Below are 14,815 nucleotides of genomic sequence, written 5' to 3' on the forward strand. Positions count from 1 at the left end.
TTGTATTTATTAGACGCTCTGAATGTTGTTAATAGTTGGTTGTGATGGAGCCTTGCATCCTTGTGGGAGTGATCCTATGAGCATGTAGCGGCTGTCACTTGGCCGGACCCGAATTCCGGGTTCGGGGCGTGACATCAATAATAACAAGAAGATGAGGGGAAAAACACCTCAACTTAATACATCGAGGACCCATCCCAAATTAATCGTCTCTTCTTATATCCTACCACCGGGCATGCCAAAATCAATAATATCAATCCACTTTGGCCCAATCACAATGAGGCCAATGGCATGAATGTTCAACCGCTGCCATTTTTGTACATTGACTCACTCCCCGTGAGGCCCATCGGCTGGGAGAAGATGTGGAAAAGTCGCGTACTCACAAAAGAGACTCATAGTCCTCCCCCAAACTTATTGGCTCTTTTTGGAACAAATCGCATCCATCGATGCCGTTCGTACACTTTTGTTTTAATATGGGCCTCCCGATCAGACGATAGGTAGTTGAGAAGAGAAACAACCCAAGAGATGAGTTTGAGGAAACAGTTTCATTTACTTGGTATCACACTTCATGATTAGAGGAATGCTAAATTGAAGGGTGTCCTTGCAAACACCGGCAGCAAGTGCGCCCCCAATGGATCCACGTCACTGAAAATGCACCATGCATGGACTCCTCCCATAATGGTTTCATCATATTCAGTCAGCATTTCTCTTTAATTCTTTATCCATTGCACTGGCATCTATTTCTATTTGTTTTATTAAGAATTTAATCGATTCATGTCAATCTCTGTCGAGTCGTTTGTATTTTGCGTGCATTGACTATAAACAAATGGCATTAGATCCCAAGAAAGCAATTGGGTTGCCCTCTTCTTCTTCTTAATCGCCTGAAATCCGATCCTAGGGGACAGAAGTCAATTGCCCTTAGTATGTTGGTTATTTACTTTACAAATTGGCACGCTCATCCGTTCAAAACAACTCACACATATCATTCACTTAATTACAGACCTGGTAATCAACACAAAACAGAACTAGTCAAATTAGTTGCATGGGACTGATGAGGCATTATCATCCAAGTGGGTCCCATATATGTTCATTCAAGTAGTCAACTTTGGGACCATACCCTTAATCTCCATGGAAAAAAGCAGGCATAGAGGGACGAAAAACACATCAACAACAGTAAGAAGATGAGGAAAAACACACTCCAACTTAATACATTGAGACCCACTCCCACATTAGTCGTCTCTTCTTATCTCCTCACACCGGACATTCCAAAGGTAATAATGTCTATGTACATTGGCGACTCACTATGACGCCCGGATGAATGCCACTGCTTTTCCCTGTCAAATCTCACTTTTATTTGTTGAAAATAAGTAAATAACACATTGCAAGTAGCTAGTTTTTTTTTTAGGCCAATGATAAATCGACCCCCCAAATATCTTAAATCGACTCCCTATGTGTCTTTCTCCGTTGCCTTAGAAAAGCCATATGGTTTGGAAATAAATGAAACGAGAGCAATTCTTATGCAAGATATGAACCCTCTATCTCTCTACCTTGGAGGCGTCACCCATGTAGAAGAAAAGTCATGAGTGAGGGGGCCTTCCAAATAGACTATAGTTAGAGGGAAATGATATATTCACCCCTTTTTCTTAATCGGGACAGCCTCCTCTAATGTAAAAAGGTAGTTGTAAATACACATGAGGGCTGTCCCAAGTAAGAAAAGGGGTCGAATATATCACCTACCTAATTAAAAATGTCGATTGTTTCAATAAGATGTGTTGATTATAAGTTGGCACTATTTGATTGGTACATTTATGATTCCAATCCTCAGCCAAGTAAATACAAGGCTCCTGCTCGACACGTCTGTGCTCATCTATCATGGCCCATCGAGAGATGTAAAGTGACTTTGTTCATTGTCACTATCCTCAGCTTAGTTGCTTTTATGCAAAGGAAAAAAAATAAAGGTTGGATATACCCAAAACCAAACCGAACCGACCAAACTATTTGGTTTGGTTTTGGTTCCAAATTCTGAGAACCGATTGCACATGGTTCGGTTATGAGTAAACCGTTCATTTGTTGGGCCCAATGTAGATATGCATTGCTCCAAAATCATCTTCATCTTACTATTCTAACCCTCTAATATGTAGATAAACTACACCCATTAGAAAAGTAAAATAAATCTTTGCCAATAAAAATAAACAAACTACACCGTATAGAAAACTCTACCGAATGATAGGAAGGTTAGGATCATCCTACATAGAAAAATTTTGGGGTACGTGCTACTTAGGTTGGGCTGTTGGAGCTCAAAAACTGAATGGTTTACATTGGGCCCACCCTGTTGGAAGATCCAAACTGATCGTTTGTTGCAGAAACGCCTTTGAACTACGAAGTTTTTAACGTTTTTGTACACACGATTGGATTATTACATTTGGAAATCTTAATCAGAACCGCCCCTAAAAAATCTTTTTTGTTGTGGACCTTGGGTAAACAAATATTCCACAAATATTTTTCTAAGTTTTTTTTTTAAAATAACATCTTAATCACCTGAGTCTCTCGTGAGCATCACTGAGCCTTGCTTCCATCTGACCATACTTATTTTTGAAATCCTGCTCATGCATCCACAAAAAGATTTAAGAAGTATTGATTGAGCGGTAAAGAGGTGAAACAAAGCAGCATTGAGGGAAGAAAAAAAATATCAATAACCAAGAAGTTATTAACAAGTATGATAACTTCTATGCTCTCAAGCAAGCATGAAACATTTGCTTGCATATTCGTCCATAGGTCAAATCGGATATGTAATTATTGGAATAATTGTTGGAGACTCAAATGATGGATATGCAAGCATGATAACTTATATGTTGTTCTATATCTCCATGAATCTAGGAACTTTTGCTCGTATTGTCTTATTTGGTCTACATACCGGAGCTGATAACATTCGAGATTATGCAGGATTATACACGAAAGATCCTTTTTTGGCTCTCTCTTCAGCCCTATGTCTCTTATCCCTAGGAGGTCTTCCTCCACTAGCAGATTTTTTCGGAAAACTCCATCTATTCTGGTGTGGATGGCAGGCAGGCCTATATTTCCTTGTTTTAATTGGACTCCTTACGAGGGTTGTTTCTATCACTCATGATCGACCCCCCAGAAAAACCATCGGGACCCGAGGCACCCCCTCCGGAAAACAACATCTTTCACTTCAAAGGAGGGATTTCCCAAAGGCGGGATTGCCAGCTTCTGACTTGCAATTGCAACTTCCCGTGTTGCTGTAAGAGAGAAGTGGAAGTAGAAGCAGCTTTCCGAACTCAACTCTCCTTGCTTGGAAAAGGCCCGGAAGACTACAGTTGCCTCCTAAGCGATTGAGTTTACCTTCTCATTGGAAGGTTCTGTTCACCGCTGCACCCCTACCGAATCACGATTCAAAGTATATGAAAAGACCGACATACACCGGGTAGAGGGACTGAAAGCAGATATGGATGGTTTTGCTTCTATTTGTCTGGATTGTACCGGTCTTTACCCCCCTAAAGCGCGTACGACTCACTCCTTCAAGGTCGTCCTAGAAGAAAAATGAAAGTCTGCCTTTAGCTTACTTGTTCACTTATGCAATTTCGTTTTAAAGCATTGTTGCCTATGTACTCAAGCCTAACCTGCCCTTAGGTTGTTTCTTGCTAGCTTGCGTACTATCTATGCTCTCGAGGCTGGCATATTTTTTTTCTAACTCATTGATATTTTTTTCTAACTCATTCAAGCAATTCAGTCATTTCTAACTCATTCAAGCATATAAGTTATCATACTTGTTAATAACTTCTTGGTTTTGTGATAATTTGTAAAATACATAAGCTTGGGACAAGAAAGATAAGTTACAATAAATCTGTGAATTATTATTTCAAATATTCGAAATAGAAAGTGACTTTTAGATAGTCAAAATAAACTGAGTTGTCTTTTGATCCTTTAAGGTTGGGAAGGACTGGCTATCGGTTATTTGCAGGGATGTGAGGCGAGGCATAAGTAGAAATAGAGGTGGAGAATAAGTGAAGAGCATTCCATAGCTATCGGATATGGGCCGTGGAGCCCGGGAGGGAGTCTAAACTCTTTACGTTCTAATTTGATTCCCTACTATATTAATATGGGCTTTTAGGTGCCACACCTCTTTCTCCCAAAATATCTATACCATAAGATGATCCTAACCGTCAGATCAGTCGCTTTGTTGAGAGAAACTTGGAATTTAGGGAAGTGATGACTCAGCTCTCTATTTCTTGGAACGGAACGAGACATGCCGTATGTCAAGAATTTCCTTTACAACATCTGCAGACCTCCATGGAATGGCGTCCCGATCTTTCAACCACTTGTCCCAAAAATTAAACGGCTAGGATCATACATGTGTCTCAACCTCTTCACGGTAAAACACAGCGTGAGCTAATAAGATTAGTTTATGTGGTGAATGATCAAGAAGAAGAAAAGACTACGGTTCTTCCACGCTTAGAAAATTACGAGTTGGGCCACATTAATTGTCTGCTACAAGAATAGATGTGCTACACAATTGTTCCCCTCAACGCACGGCATAGAAGGACACACGACTTTTTCACTATAAATCTACATCCAACATGAGCCAAAAAACTCAAACACCACCAACAACCATGGCCTTTGAGAAATCTCTCTCCCTCTTCTCTTTACTTTTCGGCTTTCTGATGCTTTCTTGCCGTTCAACAACGGAAAATTCAGTAGAAGCAGAGGCTCTCCTCGGCTGGAAAGCTAGCCTCCTTAACCAAGCTCCTCTCAATTCATGGTCGCTTCACAATGCCACCAGTAAAAGCCCATGCAATTGGAGGGGAATAACATGTAACCACGAAGGAAGTGTCACTCAAATAAACCTAACAGCTGTAGGTTTGCAAGGTAAGCTCTATAACTTCAAATTCTCTTCCTTTCCCAAACTTGCCAATCTTGATCTTAGCAACAATGCACTCTTCAGAACAATTCCTTCCGCAATAGGAAACTTGACCAACCTTGTCACGTTGTACCTCTACAACAATAAGCTCTCTGGCTCCATCCCCAAAGAAATAGGATATTTGAAACATATCGTTGAACTAGACATGTCCGATAACATTCTAACGGGCTCCATTCCTTCCACAATAGGAAACTTGACCAACCTTGTCACGTTGTACCTTCACATCAATAATCTCTCCGGCCCCATCCCTGAGGAAATAGGATATTTGAAAAATATGGCTGATCTAGGAATGTCCGATAACATTCTAACAGGTTCCATTCCTTCCATAATACGAAACTTGACCAACCTTGTCACGTTGAACCTCTACAACAATAAGCTCTCTCGCTCCATCCCCAAAGAAATAGGATATTTGAAACATATCGTTGAACTAGACATGTCCGATAACATTCTAACGGGCTCCATTCCTTCCACAATAGGAAACTTGACCAACCATGTCACGCTGTACCTCTACAACAATAATCTCTCTGGCCCCATCCCTGAAGAAATAGGATATTTGAAAAATATGGCTAATATGGCAATGTCCAATAACATTCTAACAGGTTCCATTCCTTCCACAATAGGAAACTTGACCAACCTTGTCACGTTGAACCTCTACAACAATAAGCTCTCTGGTCCCATCCCTAAAGAAATAGGAAATTTGAAAAATATGGTTGAGGTGGGCATGTACTCTAACATTCTAACAGGTTCCATTCCTTCCGCAATAGGAAACTTGACCAACCTTGTCACGTTGTACCTCAACAACAATAATCTCTCTAGCCCCATCCCTGAAGAAATAGGATATTTGAAAAATATGGCTGATCTAGAAATGTCCGATAACATTCTAACAGGTTCCATTCCTTCCGCAATAGGAAACTTGACCAACCTTGTCACGTTGTACCTTCACAGTAATAAGCTCTCTGGCCCCATCCCAAAAGAAATAGGAAATTTGAAAAATATGGCTGATCTAAAAATGACCGATAACATTCTAGCAGGTTCCATTCCTTCCACATTAGGAAACTTGACCAACCTTGTCACGTTGCAACTCTACAACAATAATCTCTCCGGCCCCATCCCTGAAGAAATAGGAAATTTGAAAAATATGGCTGATCTGGAAATGTCCTATAACCATCTTAATGGTGCAATTCCGGCCTCTTTGGGTGATCTAAAAAAGCTAGCCTTTCTAACTCTATCTCACAATCAACTTTCGGGTCCCATCCCAAAAAGCTGGTCAAACTGCACGTACTTAACCAGTGTTTATATCCAAGGAAACCAGCTCTCCGGAAATATGTCCGAAGACTTTGGAGTTTGTCCAAATCTAACATATATTAACTTGAGCCACAACTATTTGTTTGGTGAACTCTCTCCAACTTGGGCCAAGTGTAAAAGTTTGACAAGTTTAAAGTTCTCAGGGAACTTGATAGCTGGTAAAATACCACCGGAGTTTGGACAGTTGATTCAACTAGCACTATTCGACCTTTCTTCAAACCTTTTGGTCGGAGAGATTCCAAAGGAATTGGGGAGCTTGACAGCTTTATATAACATGAGTTTAAATGGTAACCAACTTTCTGGTCGGATACCATCAGAAATGGGAAAACTGTCCAATTTGGAGATCTTGGACCTATCAGCAAACAAACTGAGTGGATCGATACCAGAACAACTAGAAGATTGCTCGAAATTGCATTCTTTGAACTTAAGCAGAAATCATTTGAATGGAAGCATTCCATTTCAAATTGGCAATCTAGCAGAGCTGCAAATTATGCTAGATCTTAGTTTTAACATGCTTACAGGAGAAATATCGCCCCAACTGCAAAAATTACACATGTTGGAAATCTTAAATTTCTCCCACAACAAGCTTTCTGGGTCAATTCCATCTTCTCTAGAAAATATGCTCAGCTTGACATCGATTGATTTATCATACAATAATTTGGTGGGTAGCCTTCCTAACAGCAAAGCCTTCCAACAAGGGACATTTCTCAGCAACAAAGGTTTATGCGGCAAAGCGCAAGGTTTGCAACCATGCAATTCCAAGCCAATAAACAATGGTGAACCAAAAAAGAGACACAACGTTATCATATTGATCATTCTTCCTCTTTTGAGCGCACTATTCCTTCTACTTCTAGTTTTTGGCATTTCTTCCTTTTTTTGGTTCAGAACAAGAAATGCAGAGGGACAAAGAAATGAAAGGAATAAAGACCTATTTTCGATATGGAATTGGGATGGGTGTATTTCTTATGAAGATATCATTGAAGCAACAAAGGATTTTGATGACAGATACTGCATTGGGGAAGGCGGATATGGGAGAGTTTACAAAGCATATCTGCCAACAGGGCAAACAGTAGCTGTAAAACAACTTCACAAATTGGAAGATGGCGAGCAAATTGATCAGAAAAGTTTTAGAAATGAGGTACGTGCATTAACAGAAATCCGTCACAGCAATGTTGTCAAGCTTTACGGGTTTTGCTCCCACCGTCGATGTATGTTTCTCATTTATGAGTATATAGAAAGAGGAAATTTGGCTAATATACTAAGCAGTGACGAAGGGGTGATGGAGTTGGATTGGGTGAAGAGGGTTAATATTATTAAAGCTGTGGCACATTCTTTATCATACATGCACCATGATTGCGACCCGCCAATAGTTCATCGAGATATCTCAAGCAAAAATGTTTTATTGGATTCAGAATTTGAGGCTCACGTATCTGATTTTGGTACTGCTAGAATTCTAATGCCGGATTCATCCAACTGGACAGAATTTGCAGGCACTCGTGGATATGTTGCTCCAGGTTATTTTCTCCTATATTGTGCCTACTTTATTGTTGCGGTATAATTGTTTAGAAAATTGTCTTATTTATTGTTATGTCATTTGGCTCACCTACGGAAGGACAAAATGTTTGCCAAGAAATTTTATGTCATTTGACTTGTTTTTCTTTTTTTCTTTTTTTTTTTGGCAGAGCTTGCTTACACAATGAGAGTGACGGAGAAATGCGATGTATATAGCTTTGGGGTTTTAGCACTTGAAGTGATAATGGGAAGGCACCCTGAAGATATCATCTCTTCCTTGTTAACTTCATCATCTGAAGTTGGCCAAAATCTACGGGTAAAGGATGTGTTAGACCCACGGCTCCCAAATCCCGAAGACCAAGTTGGAAATGAAGTTTTTCTGGCAGTGTCAATGGCACTCGCGTGCATAAATGCAAATCCACAAACTCGGCCACCCATGCAACACATCTCTGGAAAGTTCTCTGCTCGAACTCCATCTTTTCCAAAGCCATTCCACACAATCGAAATGTCTCAACTGATGGAATTTCAAGTGTAAATGGGTTGGGTCTCTTCACCTACTCCGTTATATTGTATAGGTCAGTATTTCATATAGTTGATCAAAATAAGCGAAGGACTAGGCTGATTGTCACCGTCGAGATCAAGTCTTGGGTCCCACTTGGAGACATGTATGTTTCATTTAGACCATTGATCTTTGTAGACCATCATGAGGCAACCCACATGGTTTTGTACCTTCTGGTCCTATTGCTCATTTGAAAGATGTGTAAAATAACATGCTACATAGGATGATTCTAAAATAAAAACCTCTACAGATCGGAGGGTTAAGATCATTTTATAGAATTGATTTTTGAGGTAGAACCTATATATGTGAAGGCCCAACAAATGAACGACTTGGATCATCAAACCATATGAGCTCCGATGTAATTTTTTATTTTTTAAAATATTACACTTACATGCGATCACATATAAAATCAATAAATCTAGAGAAATTTACATTTATGGTATATTTTGAAATTTACATTTATAGGATATTTAATTAAAGAATTTACATTTATAAGGTTTTATATGTGCCCTCATGTAGGTGGAAATATATGTGCCCTCATATAAAATATTTCCGCCTACATGGGGACACATGTTCTTCTCCCTATAAAATATTTCCTCCTACTTGGGACAGCCAACTTCAGTGTATCTATGATTGAAGAGAGGCTAATCTTCTTCACGTGGGAAGGATTCAACGGGCCTGATTGCAACGTTAAGATAAGTAGAATTAACAGATTTATTAGAAAAAATTTTAACTGTTAAACTTTTGGCTAAATCATAATCTTTGATGACTAATTGGAATATAACTTATAGATTATAGTTTTTACTCTTAAAATCACTTTAGAGTCGCAGGGCATTTTGTGGATGCAACAGCCAATCCACAAGATGCCTTATGCGATGGACGCGAGCAAATCCTTTAAAATAAAGAATAATAAATTACTTTAAAAAGAACCACATTGCTCGCTTACATTCCCACACGGTCACAACACATTTACACATGCATTATCAAGCAAAAGTCCGGTGGACAGCCTCCATCGGACATCCGCCAGGCTATATGCTGAAAGAGCGGGCCATGTAACACAGGAGGAACTGAGGTGGACCCTCCCTCCTCTAGCGAGGGCTTAATTTTGGAGTTTTAATGGGATCCAGTGCATTTGTGCAGGTGTGATTGCACCTACTTCTTCCTTGGGTTTAAACCACAGGAGATGGAACACTCGCATCCGAACGAATCACCCAAGGAAGAGAACAAACCCCCTCCTCCCTCCATGTTCTTCCGCCACGCCCCGTTGTCTTTGTCGCCGACTGGAATCTCCCGAACCCCTCAACATTTATCGGCCCATCATTTATCGGCAGAAGGTCAATCTGCCACCACTCAAGATTCATTTTCAGATCCTCCGTCGCAATTCTCCACTCCTTCAAAACCGAACCATCCTCGTCCGTCACTAAATCCACTCATCCACACCCTTCTTCCCAGGTCCCACCACTGATGGAGGACCCACACTGACCGAGTCGGACCACACCGACCCGACTTTCGCCAAGACTTCCGACCTGTCCAGGGTCGACGCGGGCAGATCATCCTCGGCTCCAATTTTGAGGGAAACATCGCCCTTCGTTCGACAGAGTTGAAGGTGGGTGTTGTGGTGGTGAAGGTCATGATTTTACTCGCCCATCAAATCACGGTACCCCAGTGCGGGGTACCACAATAAGCTTACAGGCTCAATTCCATCTTCTCTAGAAGATATGAGCAGTTTGACATTTGTTAATTTATCATACAATAATTTGGTGGGTGACTTCCTAACGGCAAAGCCTTCCAACAAGAGACTTTTGTTGGCAACAAAGGTTTATGCGGCAATGCGCAGGGTTTGGAATCGTGCAAGCCCTGTCACTAAATATTGAAAGTTCTTTCTCTCTCTTTTTTTTTTATAGGTAAGCTGGGGTTAGGCAGGACCCCTACCAGATATATTGATAATGAAGAAGAGTACAAACCAATAAAAGGCCACATGGGCTACAAAAACATAAGCAGAAAGAACAACCCACAACTTCATAGAGAAGGGAAACAAAGAAGCCAACAAAAAACAAAAGAGAGCAACAAAGCAGAGAAACATAGCACCAAAACAAGCAAAGAGAGCCTAACCCAGAGGAGCCAACAACAACAAGAGAGCCAAAAAAACCCCTCAAACACCAAGCTCCCGAACCAATCAAGATTTTCCAGGGATGAGGCCCTTTAAAAGGGGTTCTAGATACAGGCAAGGTGTTCATAATATGAAGGAATTTCCCTTTCTTCCTGTTAACTAATTGACAAGAATCTTCGCTTGCGGCTTGGCAATTAGTTGCCAAAAAAAAAAATTCTTTCTCTTTTGAGCAAACTATTCCTTCTTCTTTTTTTCTTTTTTTTGAAATCGTGAATCATATTAGAATGGAAAGGGAAGCCTGAGAAGGGACAGCCCAATAGAACAGATTACAAGATAAGAAAGCATAAACAGAAAATACACAGCATCGACAGAACAAGACATGGCTGATCAAGGGGGAAGATAATCAAACCATTGTAAAGAGTCACTATTCACACCCCTCTTGGCTAACAGATCAACCTTCTCATTGCCCGCCCTCCTCACATGCTTCAAGACAACCGATGACCCTGATACTACTTCTAGTTTTTGGAATTTCATTAAATTTTTGCCATGTCTTGTTCATCTAATTGGATTCAGAACTTACAGGCACTTACGGATCAGGTTAGTTCCCCACATACATTGCTTAGTTTACTGTAGAAGTATAATTATTTGGAAAATTGCATGTTAATTTATTGTCATGTTCTGGGGCAGGTGTAACGAGTATGCTATTGGGCCTGTGTTCAAGAGATACAGCAGAGATGCACTATCATAGTTCTTGGTCACCCAAAACAATATAAGAAAATTTAATACAAATTTTTCTATAAGAAAATTACTGGTACGGTAACGAGTATGTATCCAAATTTTTTGTAAATTATCCAACTTTAGAATGTTTGATTAGGATATGGAGTGTTTAGATTTTGAATTTTTCTACGAAATATTAGAACATTTCTTTTTATATGTGTAACATTATTGTGCCTGATGGGCCACCTTTAGCCGGCCATCTCCTGGAATATTTTTGCCTGATGATGAGTTGCTAGCCAGCACTGACTTGATCCAACGGTCAGAAGAACACCTTATGGAATTTTTGGTAAAAACTTTCCCTAAAAATTGTCTTATCTAATGTTTGGATACTCATTTTCCGTAGAATTTTTTCCTTCCATAGGCTTTCTTTCAACATAAAATGTTTGGCATAAAATTCTTCTTATGCCATTTATGTGGAAAGAAACAGAGCCATATTAAAAATAGGGAAATGTTATCAGCACTACTGTTTTTTGCAGAGGGCTCTCCTTACTTTATTAAAAGTACGGTATGGCCCGCACCATAGGATGATCCAAACCGTCCATTCGTGGGCCACAGCCTAAATAAGTTGTGCCCCCAAAATCATTTACATCGGTTGATCCTAACCCTCCGATCTGAATGTTAGAGGGTTGATCCTAACCCTCTATAGATCGGAGGGTTAGGATCAACCTATGGAATTCATTCTTGGGGCACAACCTATTTAGGCTGTGACCAATCTAAAGGACGGTTCGGATCATCCTGTGGTGAGGGCCATACCATACTTTTAATAAAGTGAGGAGTGCAATCATCAAAATACAGTGGTGCTGATAACATTTCCCTAAAAACAAAATTTCTACATTTTCTTGGAAAAAATCATTCTTGCTAGACCAGGCAAGTCTTTTTTTTCCGATGCATATATATTGTTTGGAAGTATTCAAAGTGGCCCTAAGTTTTTAAACAACTAAGAGGATTGTTTAACATAGAAATTTGGGATTTATTGGGCAATTTCATGGAAAGCTATTTCGTTGCTGGCTTTTGCATGATAGAACAGCCACTTGAGATGAATTAAATAAATAAGACAAAATCTGCCAAAAAGTCAACATGTGTGGCAGTTCTCAAGTGCAAAAGCCAACCTCGAAATGGCTTTCCGCGAAATTTCCCACCAAATCCCTAGAAATTTTATGTTTTCTGATTTTTTGATTTTTTTGGCAGAGCTTCCTTACACAGTAAGACTGACCGAGAAATGCGATGTATATAGCTTTGGGGTTTTAGCACTTGAAGTTATAATGGGAAGGCACCCTGGAGATATCATCTCCTCCTTATCATCATCATCTGAAGGTAGCCAACATCTACGGCTAAAGGATGTGTTGGACCAAAGCCATTACAAGGAAGCTTTTCTCTCACAATACACACAAAAATCCATTTCCTATGTGCTTGGGCGTTTTCGCAACCAACTCAAGGCCATTGGCCCATTCACATAGTGCCTAAAGGCTATTGGCCAATGTACAACACATTCAACAATCCATGTGCATTTGCACTTACAAATCATGAGTCAACACTTGGCAAAACCACCCAAAACCGTCCAGCCATGTTGTCTATTCAAAATGCATTGGTTTGCCTCCAAAATCCGCATGTGCAACACCACTTTGCCTATTGCCTTGCTGCCATGTATCCATTCCAGTGCCAAAACCGCCCAACTGTTGCATTCCAGTCCAAGCATGCGGGTAGCCCATTCTGAACCATTTGTAACCGCTGCCTCCATGTGCAAAGCTTGGGCACTACGCCTAGGTGCTGGCCACTTGCCACATGCTTATTGGCTTATAGTTGCCTGCCAATCCATTGCCCACCGGCCACCTACCCAGTCAGTGCCCACGGATCCAGTGCCCACCGATCCTTGCCCGTTCAAGCTATGCATAGCCCATGCCTATGCTCTATCCCATGCCAAAGCCTCGGTCCCATGGCCTTCTTCCCACCTTGTTTCATATTGGCCTAACTCCCTAGGCCCATTTTGGCTATTGGCAAGGGTGCAAGGTGTCACTACAAGCCAATGCATAGGCATTGGCACAGAAAATTACAACCATAACTACCATAAATGAAAATTTAAGAATGTTAAACTGAAGGGTGCCTTAGCAAAAACCAGCTACAAGGCCCACCCCATTGGACCAACTCACAAAAGTGCATTTTATTATTCATTTAATTTTACATTTAATTATAAATGCACTATGGAGTCCCCTAGACTTGATTCATCCTCTTTGGTGAGTAATTCACTTTAATTCTTTATCCATCCATTGCACCAGCGCCTCTGTTTGTGTTTCTTTTAATAAGAATTTAATCGGATTCCAGTCGATCACCGAGTTAATTTGCATTCTGCATGCATCGATGATAAAGCCATCACTTTGGCATCATGTACGCCTTTTCTCTAAAAAGGCCTTAGAGCCCAAAAAAGAAGTGGCATTCCCTCAATTATCAGAAATCCAATCCAAGGGGACAGAATTCAATTGCCCTTACAATTGTATACTGCTCATTTACTTCACAAACCATTGTGCCTGCACATTCAACACACATCACACGCTAACTCACACATACCATTCACTTAATTTAGACCAGCTAATCAACACCAATCAGAAATAGTCATTTTAGTTGCATTGGACTGATGAGAAATTATCATCTCAGTGGGTCCTACTCCTGTCTATGATCATTCAAGTCGGCAACTTTTAGGCCAAACCTGTTAGAACATGTGAAATCTCACCGTTGGATTACGTTTAGATCTCACCGTCGGATGATTGTGGTGTTAGATTAGGCAGGCATATTAGAAGACGTACCGTAGAGAAAAAGATGTAACCACATTAGTTGTCTCTTCTTATTTCCTCCCACCGGACACGCCAAAGCCAATAATTTCTATGTACATTGGCCCAATCACTATGAAGCCCATGGCATGAATTTTCAGTTGCCGTCATTCGTGTACGGTCATGTAGGATAAATATCCAACACACTACTTGCCAATAAGGTTGGAAGTTGGCCTCAGAGAAGACTGATATGTGCTTTTTGTTATTGATTAAAAAAATGAAAATTGTAAACCGAGTGGTTGAAAATTCTTTTAGTAAAAATATGTATTTTTCTTATGCAACTTATGTTGAAACGATTTTCTTTCTTTCTACAAATTTCTGCATAGACTAAAATTTTATGGCATTTTATTTCGTGTTCCTCACTAGCATGTATATGTTTTCCTATTAGCTGACATGGATTTGGAAAACCGACTAGGCTGTTAGCTCATTATGTGTTCTTAACAATTTTTAGATTCCGAGGTGGCAGTAGACTTGGTGAGGAATTTAGGTGCTTCGATTGGAGCCGAGGAGATCTCCTGCTTTCTTTCAGTATTCCAGCTTTGAGATTTTTATTACTTGATTAAGGTGATTGTGGTTGAATAAGTATTATTGGATTCAGACTTATATAGACCTATATATGTATTCCATTTGAGCTTTAATTGAGACTAAAACTTCCGTATATATTGTTAACAATTGGTTGTGATGGAGCCTTGCATGCTTATGGGGGCGATCCTATGAGCGTGCAATGTCTGTCATGTGCGCCAAACCCCAAATTCCAGGGTCGGAGTGTGACATCAATAGTAACAAGAAGATGAGGG

At 40.2% G+C, this 14,815-nt stretch overlaps 1 pseudogene; it reads left to right on the forward strand.

Annotated features, from left to right (window-relative positions):
- Positions 1-14,561, forward strand: part of LOC143891279 (uncharacterized) — a 32,514-nt pseudogene extending 17,953 nt beyond the window's left edge.
- The last annotated feature ends 254 nt before the right edge of the window (positions 14,562-14,815 follow it).

Source organism: Tasmannia lanceolata, unplaced genomic scaffold (genome assembly GCF_043159265.1).
Source record: "Tasmannia lanceolata isolate RefF3 unplaced genomic scaffold, GAP_Taslan_0.1 ptg000013l, whole genome shotgun sequence".
Lineage (NCBI taxonomy): Eukaryota > Viridiplantae > Streptophyta > Magnoliopsida > Canellales > Winteraceae > Tasmannia > Tasmannia lanceolata.